The 9121-nt window shown below is 33.3% G+C and overlaps 1 non-coding gene across 1 annotated transcript; it reads right to left on the bottom strand.

Annotated features, from left to right (window-relative positions):
- Positions 1 to 7590: 7590 nt before the first annotated feature.
- Positions 7591 to 7662, bottom strand: TRNAM-CAU (transfer RNA methionine (anticodon CAU)). The gene has a single exon. It is a non-coding gene; the product is annotated as a tRNA-Met (tRNA).
- Between the last annotated feature and the right edge of the window lie 1459 nt (positions 7663 to 9121).

A 9121-nucleotide genomic window follows, 5' to 3' on the forward strand; every position in this document is an offset into this window, starting at 1 on the left:
AGAATTGATCATCCTCCTCCCTTCTGACCACAAGAATCTTGGTAAAATGAAAAAAAAAACGGAAATGACATTTTCCTCTTCAACCTGCTCCTATTAAAACTGTTAGAAGCCAATCCCTCCCCTTTTAAAAACTAAATCTCAATGGCGGCACTTTTAGACTCCTCTTTTAATCTCAAATTGCCCACTTGTATCCTGAAATGATATTTATCTTACTTTTGCCGCAACATTTACTATAAGTTGCTTCATGAATGAGGACCGAAACAGTAAACACCAGACATTCCCAGTTATAATAAGCACATGTTTAATAAGATCTCGATATCGTCTCGTAATAGTTCTTTGAACTACGAAGCTAATTCGGATACTAATTACCAAGGTTTGGTTTTCTAAACGAACTAAAAAAAATATGAATGACCAAAATCCAAGAACACAATAAATGCCCTCTAGCGGAGCAATTTATTAAACTCTCCTATTTCCATTTGTTTTCACTCTGGGTTTGGGATTACATAATTCTCTAATTAGAATAATTTTTTGTTACTCTTCACTTGTTATTAGAAATCGTCCACGAATTACAAAAATAAAAGCGTTTAATTTAATTTTAATATACATACTCAAGTTCTTCCTGTTATTCTTGGCAGCTCAAATTACTTGCGGTGCGAAGAAAAACGAGTTCGTAATGAGAATGACGAAACGCAACAGTCCCTTTCTCCTATTTCAACAAAACAAACACACCGAGAGAGAGAAGAGAAGAGGAGAGAGAGAGAGGGGGGGGGGATAGACGAAGACTTTTTAGTAAACAGAATCTGCCAGACGAGGCATGCCTTTTACCTGTAGGTGTTTAACGAAAGGGCCTACAGCACATTTAATGAAGAAGCCCTTTCTGAACAATCCCTGGGAAGGTTATGAACAAAGTGGGTTGATAAACATCGCTGTCATTAATCCACAACATGCACCGCCGAGTCAACGTGTCTGGGTAGTCGAAAATAGAGGGGTGGGGGAGAAACATTGTTTGCACTTAATCAGGACATCTGGGTTTTCAAAGTGCCGTATTTCATTTAACTTCCGCTCATCCGTCGACGACGCACGGTCCGTTAATAGCTTTCGGTGTGCAGAGAAATTAATTTTCTACCTTATTATCTTAGCGTATGATGTGAGTCTCTTTAATTCGCCTTCGTTCAATTAACAAACAGAAATCTAAAACATCCCCACTGTTAGAGAAAAGAAAATAGTTTTCTTACAATTTTACAGACAAAAGTCTGATCAATTTGGAGAGTTTTTTGTTTTTTTTTCATTTGACAGACGTTCAAATTAATTGACGCAGAGCAACAGCCAACTAGTGGGTTCAATCATCCTTTGCCGTATGAAAAAAGTTCTGTAAAATTATTAGATGTTCTTGGGCAGATTTAGTTAATCTTACGTTTCCTATATCTATAATAAATGGCCTTCATCTTAATGAATTGTACAAACAGGCACTGAGTAATTAGCGAGACTATTCGCGGATATCCTAATTGAATTCAAGAAGAAAAAAAACTGCACGGCTGCCCAGAAAATTATTCCTTTGAAAATAAAATTCACCTAAAATAAATTAACTTCACTGCAAATTTGCAAATAAAATAGATTTTTTTTATTTGAACTTTCCCACATTTTTTTCTGTTTAAAATATACCGAAATCTAAACTGAAAACATTACAGCAGAAGTCAGATTAAATTATTAGACAACTGGATCACATTTACTTAGAGATAGATAATTAAATAGCTGAAACGTGTAGCAAACTGTTGATTTGTTAAGTAATTAAAATATTAAATCTAAACAACATAATATTTAATATTCATTAAATGAAATGAAAATTAAGGTGAAACAGTATTTCAATAATTAAATAATAAATATTTAAATATTTTCGCCGATAGTGGGTGAAAGTCAAGATCAATAATTTAATGAATGAACATTTTCAGTGCGAAGAAGTAGAAGAAGGTATCTCTACCAAACTAATTGTTCAGATGTTGACTGAATATGCGAAATAGTCAACTTATTTTCAATAATCACTCATTTGTTTTTTATCAGGGAAACGAATCGATTCTTTTTAACGGAGTTTTTTATTGATTCATTCAATCATTAAAAAATCTCCGTTTAAATTATTTGTATCTCAAAAGCTGTCCTTTCTTTACCATGAATGAATTGATAGTTTACCTTTCCACAATCTATTCTACGAACATTTATGAACGGGCTTTGACTTAGCTCTACGGACATAAACCGCGGACCACACGTGAAATTCTTAACGATGAACGAAGGCAGAACATCTATTTTTCTGGTTATCCCTCGTCCACTATTCGTCTTGTGGAAGCTTACTGACATGATCGATGGAGATGGCTTGTGCAACTTTTATCTTCAATTTTGCTATTATGTCTCCGAGAAATGGCTGATGTGTCCTGAGAACTTCCTGCTCAGTAATTGGAGATTGTTTCAGGGGCTTTAAATCAGTTATTTGTTGTTACTTTTTGTTTGTATGCAGTATTTTAATGGACTACTTAGGTACAAAAAAAAATCTGATCATTTATGAGTAGCCATCATTATTTATGATTTTGTGTGTGTGTGTCTTCGTGATGAAGTCATGGGTGATAGATGAAGAGTCATTTTCAAACGCTTGTCACATGGCAGAGATGGCAACGACTGTCTGGGAAGTCGGTATCGAACGGTAGCTTGAAAGTAACGAGTCTCGAAGATGTGTATTTTAAGTCTTCCTTCATGACTACCCTGAAGTCATTACATGGCGTGTCACTGTAAAAGACATAACATCCGATACTGTGTTTAACTGTCATCCACAAAGATTTATTTATAGAAGATAGTAGACGCAGCGTTTCGGTTGGGTCAGTGCCTGAACACCCCTGAGCGAACATGAGACCTTGAAGATTAAAATGGATGGTTTTTCTTAGCTGTGCTGAACCTCAACTTACGGAATTAATTTGCCTGCAGGGCGTGTCAGAGGAGCTGTCTATTTTTTTTTCACTAGAATTTATCACAGTCCTTAGCAGAATGGTTATAAGTGTGTAACAGGTCGTCTGGCTATGTTAGTTCTTTTTTTTAAAAAAAAAAGATCTTGTTATTTAAAGGAGAATGGGAGCGTGTTTGTCGATTTTAAAAAAAAAATACCTTTAATAATTCTAACCTAGAACCTGTTTTTATAAGTCGGATCGATTTTAGTTTTTACTATTCAACCTACAGTAACACTCAGGCATCAAAATATATAAAATATACGCTTATGACAAATTCTGAGCAATATTTATGTTCAGTATTTGTATAATATGTAATGAATCAAATTGAGAAATGCGTTTTTATGATAATTCCAGTGATATTGCAACTCTTTATTAATACACAAGAATTTATATAAGTTTTTGTTTCATTGATAATCTTGTTTCATTTGTGATACGGTACAATTTGGAGCTTATCACGAAAATGTGTTATGCTAAGATGTACTAACAATTTTTGGAGAAAAACTAACATTTTCTACAACAATAAATTGCTTTTCAATTTCCAAATATACATCACATCTCGCACACAAATCTTTCCCATTTATCCATCCAATTAAAATATACATGGGGCGGAATAGAAGAGCAACTAGTGAAAAGTAGAAAATTTGATGACATCGTGAAAATGCATAAACTCAAATTTATAAATGAAGGGAAAGAACATAACGATTATTATCAATACTCGTAAAAGGTACGAACTTGGATACTGTATTTGTCGAGATCAAAACGTGAATGGTGTATTGCTCTCTTTCACTTGGAGATAAAAGAGAGAGATAGCAATAGAAAGAAAATATCATTATTATTATCCAGAAAGTTTTGAAAATCTCCTCTTATACTAAGCTTTGTTATATTTGGAAACTGTAGGTTTCCAAATATAACAAAGCTATATAACGCTATATATATAAGCTATATAAAGCTATATATATAACAAATATAACATAGGCCATCCATGTTTTTGAAATTTGAGGTTCGTCAGACGAATGTCTAAGAGATTTTTTCCATCCATTTGCTAAAGGGAATTGAAAGAATGAAAGAAATGAAATGAAAGAAAATAGATTATTAGAAAGAAAAGAAAAGAAAATTGAGAAGTGAGAGAATGCAGGCGACGATAGTGGAGAAATGCCTTACATTTGCAAATAAGACTTCTTTGGAAATATAAAGAAGGATGATTTGAATCTTGAACCTACCATCTTGTCAATCTGTAATCGGGAAATACTTGATATGGCCTAAGCATCTTCACCTCTCTCCCTTCTTTGAGTAAAGATCGACTTCTAAGATCACTGTTGATGTCCACAAACAAAACATCCTTTGGGAGAAAGGAAACTTTTCTTTTTTGCAGCCGCAGTAAAAGCACATTTATTGTTTCTCTAATATCGGATGCTGCGGCATCTTAAGAAGCTGAAGAGCAGGCGAGTCAAACTCTCCAGGAAGGTCTCGAACAAAGTCCACAGAGACCCACCCACGCTGAACGGTAGCATGTTGCAGGTGAACGCCGTGATGGATGACAATCGGTCGTACGTGTTGTGCACTGAGAATAACACGATGACAACGCTCACGTGCATGTTCTGACTACAGTGTTCCACAGACAAGAGCCGGGCACGATGTGCCGACAAGAATAGGTTGACTCAGTCGGAGAAACTGTGTTTAGCTAATTATAACGGAGAAATGTTACCTAAGTGCTATTTAGGTAATATTTCAATTGTGGGGGGGGGGGAAGAGGAGAAGGAGGATGGGAGCTATTTACATAACAGTATTGATAGGATACATTACATCCGTTTATATGCAGTAATGCAAATAGATGTAAGCCGCTTTATGCACACAGTTTGCGCAAATACCTGAATATCGGCATGACTTAGTTGAATCCTTTCATCAAGAATCAAAACAAGTATTTGATGAAAAATTGCAAAAAAGCTTTATGAAAATATGTATTTCCTTTACTTCCATATATATATATATATATTAATATATACATTTTTATATTAATATATATTTTATATATATATTTCTCCAGAATTGATCGGAGGGGTATAAAATCTGTTATAAAATCTGGTTTTTTTTGGCAAAAAAAAAGCTACGAGCTTCTGAATTCAGCCGGTAACAACAAATGTTTGTACTTTATGACCTAATATCGAATCTCGTCTAGGACACAAATCTTCATAAGTGCTTTTCACCCGAAGGTGAGTAAACCGGTCTAATGGGGATATAAGAGAGTTCCTTTTGCCCAGAGGAACACGCACGCAATTAATTGACGAGAATACTGGCCTAACTCGCTTCAGTTTAAAGCCTACAGAACTACATATCTGTAAACACACAGTTTACAGACAAAATATACAGATCAGATAGAAAATTGTTTACAGATAAAATATACTAATTGTCCAGTTTCTAATGCGATCAGACAATTTACATTTCTGAAGATTGAAAGCTGGTTTATGCTTATGTAAAAAAGCCAAAAGCACGACTTTGATTTATAATATCAGCGTCACCATAAGAAGAGTTTCTTATAAGCCCCAATTTGCATGTTTAACTGAATAAATGCAACGTTGTCATGCTGATGATATTCATAATAAATAATTTAAACTCTGACATCAATCATACAGATGTCGCTTTTCCAATATCTAAGCGTAAGTTGTTTTCTCGAGGATAACCTTCATATCCCGGTGGCGTGCAAAAGCACCTGATTTATTCCAATGTACACAAATTACTTGCTTATGTTCTACCTTGAACGTTTGACCTCTAAACCGGAATAGCTAATTAATATGCTTAGTTTAAGAAGAGCTGAATGCTTTAGAACTGCTAAAGAATGCTTTAGAATAAACCATCATAAATTTGTCGCCTGCAGTTCTGAATGCTTTAGAACTGCAAGCGACAAATTTATGATGGTTTATTCTAATTTAACCCGGTCCACACAGATATTGCAACGATATTCCCTTAATCCTACCAATCTTCTGACATATCACAAACCCTTAGGATTTCCTTCTGTGTATTTTAATTACAAGTAACTAATTAAAAATAATGAGCCAATTATTTTCGTCTCCTCCCCGGTGAAATTGCGTTTAGTCATTTTTCTCAACTCAACGCGGTTTGGTTATATTTTACAGCCTGATGTTTACTCCAAACTGCTTCAAGCAGGAAAAAGATCTTTACCTTAAAGAAATCGTCGGTTCTATGAAAGATCTGCTTAATAAAAATAATAAAGACATCAGAGTTTCCAAGAGTGAATTCTGTTGGCTTTTCACAAAATTTTATTCTTTAAATTGGTTTTGGTATTTTCTCGAAAAAGAGAAAAGAAAAAGTAGATGACGGTAAACATCTTTCATAGTAATGAAGAAAAAAAAGTTTTTGCGTAAGAATTTGTTTGTCGGAAACCGAAATAGGGGTCACATGGGATTAATTACGTTCTAATCCTACTAGAAGCTCATTAGGGAGGTTGAAATTTGAGGTATGATAAAAGTTCCAAATAGTTAACTTTTAATCGTTCAAAAAACCAAGGAAATAACGATAAATAAAAGAAGATAAAGAGAGGTGAACAAAGCTTTCTTTTATAGTATTAAAATATGAGGAAGGCAAATAGAATTTTCTAATAAATAAACTGATAGACATTTTTATTAGATTTTTGGATTCATATCAACTGCACTCACTTTTTTTTCTTGGTTATGCTTAATCTACTTGATCTTGCTTGCTTGTACATCGGAAGAGCATTATCAAATAGTCAAGCTGGAAACATAGAAATAAAAGCGTTGAAATCAGTTATTAGAAATATTTGAAATGTTATTGGTGAGATTTAGTGGACAGTCCGTTGTTTACTGAATTTCTAATGACGAGTCACTTGAAGATAAAGGCTTTAATGAAGGAGCACCAGGATTTCATTTATTTCATCAATTACAAACGGTGCATAATGAACAAACCCTTTTTCTCGAGGAGTCTCATCTGGATAATACGTACTGAACCCAAGTGAGAAGGGAAAATTCGCCAGAGGTTATCTCACAGCTGTAAGATCATGGAGGTGCTACTCACTAAACCGCGCAGCCTACCACTGAAAAATCGAAAATACAATGCAAAACCAGTTTCGTGAAATAAATTTAACACAAACATTATTAATAACATTATGAACACAACTGATATTCGGATATCTTTATACTGGCCAATAACTCATGTGTCATGCCAATATAGTAATCTACCGGGCTGATTTAATAACCCTAAACTGTAGTAACAACACGTAAGCCCACAAAATCCTGTTACCCTTCACACAGTAATAAACTTTATTAATTACTTGTTCAGTAGATAATTATTATACAGCTATATATTTAATCAAACAATTGCTTGATTAAATATATTGAACAACGTGCCATTCAATTGCTGGCATCTGTATCAATCTAATCCACGTTGCTCTGGTTAATCCCGCTTCCAAACTTTCCATTCAGATCTCAGTTTTCTAGGAATGATGAACATCGGAAGATGCTGACAATGATAAAACAATATCGAAAATATGTACAATAAATACCACTATGAAAATTATATGGGATTTTGTATATTTTTTCAGAAAATATGTGACGAAAAAGAGAAATTTCACTAGCAGAGCGTGGTTTCGATCCACGGACCTCTGGGTTATGGGCCCAGCACGCTTCCACTGCGCCACTCTGCTCTGCTTCATAGATCCAGAAACATCACATGAAACGCTAGATAATGTAATCATCATTTTTACTGATATCAGTTCACTATTAATTCAACTCAGGACAATTTCGTTCGTTCTGAAATAGAAATAGCGTGAAAAATTCTTTTTAGGGGAATCTAAGAACTGTTTATGATTCAGAATCTAACTGAAAATAAATCAATCGATGAATGGATTTATATTATTTTTATTGCCTTCAATCTATTTACGTTAGTAGTTAACACATCAGAAATAATGTACAAACAGCTATCTGCAATAAAAGTAATAAAATATAAAATAGTACTTTATATAAAGATAAAAAAACAACTAAACGTATAAAAATTAAAATACAGAGTGTAACAAGAAATGCATCAAGTACAATAAAAACAAACGATGATTCAACATGAGCATCAACTCCGTTTTATCTGATTGTTATTTTACCTAAATATCTAATTTTAAATATTTTCAAAATATCAAGAATGAAAGTTCCTTATTCTTAATTAATACTTTTTTTAGATGGATAATATTTTATAATAATTTGTCCTGAAACAATCAAAGGAATAGTAGTTGAATAAGCACCTAGTGATGGTCAGATTTGAATCCCCACGAACAAACACACAAAAACCATGTGGGTGTTCAATCATCGAGTTCGAACTTAGTTCATTGGGTTGAAGTGTATATTCTTTTAATTTATTTATTTATTTTTAATTTTATAGTCTTCCATCACTTTGAAAGATGCTTTGTTTTTGATGTTTATGGCTTGTCGTAGGATTCATTTGGAAAAATTTTAATACTTATATTTACACGTATATTATAAAAATTATAAAAATATAAATTATAAAAATTAATCCGTGTAATTTTTCTTAATAAATTTTAAATATTCATTTACTTTGAACATATACTTAAATATTACATATGTTTTAAATAATTTAAAAGTACAGGGAAAAAATATTTATAAAAGGTGAGATACTTGAGTTATATTAAAACAGTGAAATTTTCAACTTATAATAAATTTATAATTCATCTGACATAAATAATTGTGAGTTTATTTAGCGCTTTAATAGATAACCTTCAGATATGACCTGTTGTATGCCGTTAGCCGTTCGAAAAATGAGGAATGATGTGGCGAGCGTTACCGATTTTAACTCGGTAATAGGATATTTCATGTTTTTCGAAGGCTTTTGAAAAGTATGAATATTCAACATGTCACTAATATCCATTTAATAAGGCATATTCAGCTAAGGCAAGTGTGATATCGAGTTAATTACCATGTTGGCAGCAGCACATTTGAAATTTTAGATATCTTCTACGCAACGAATATCTCATTTTAAATTAGAAAAGAGACAAGAAAGGGGTGAAAAGAAGTCTGCTTAAACTTTTTCGAAGAGACTTGAGACATGCTAATCCTGCAGGATTAGAATATCTGGTCTGAACAGTGCTTGTGAACAATGGT

The sequence above is a fragment of the Typopeltis vanoorti genome, chromosome 5, assembly GCF_054136105.1.
Source record: "Typopeltis vanoorti isolate ZY-2024b chromosome 5, IOZ_Tvanoo_1.0, whole genome shotgun sequence".
Classification (NCBI taxonomy): domain Eukaryota; kingdom Metazoa; phylum Arthropoda; class Arachnida; order Uropygi; family Thelyphonidae; genus Typopeltis; species Typopeltis vanoorti.